This window comes from Haplochromis burtoni, unplaced genomic scaffold, assembly GCF_018398535.1.
Source record: "Haplochromis burtoni strain Fernald_Lab_line unplaced genomic scaffold, NCSU_Asbu1 Contig_52, whole genome shotgun sequence".
In the NCBI taxonomy this organism is placed as follows: Eukaryota; Metazoa; Chordata; class Actinopteri; order Cichliformes; family Cichlidae; genus Haplochromis; species Haplochromis burtoni.
The window spans coordinates 1,969,127-1,969,424 of NW_024582413.1; positions in this window are offsets into that span (position 1 = coordinate 1,969,127).

The window sequence follows — 298 nt, forward strand, 5'->3', positions numbered from 1 at the left end:
AGTCATTTTTAAGTCTTGTGTCCATGTCAAGAGAGCTGTGTCCAGGTCAAACGCTGCTCTTTATCTCGATGACTCTTCTGCAGCGTCAGATGTATTCTTACATCAGCTCATGGCCGCCAGCCAAGAAAACTACCTCACCCTGATGTTTATGTTTAAGCTGGTCAATAGCAAAACGTGAAAATGATAAGACTGAGCATTGTTACACTCCTCACTCTCACACTGTTTTGCCTTGAATACAAGCAGGGGAGGATAGTGGCATGTCTGGTTCCATAGCAGTAATGGAGATAATGATGTCACC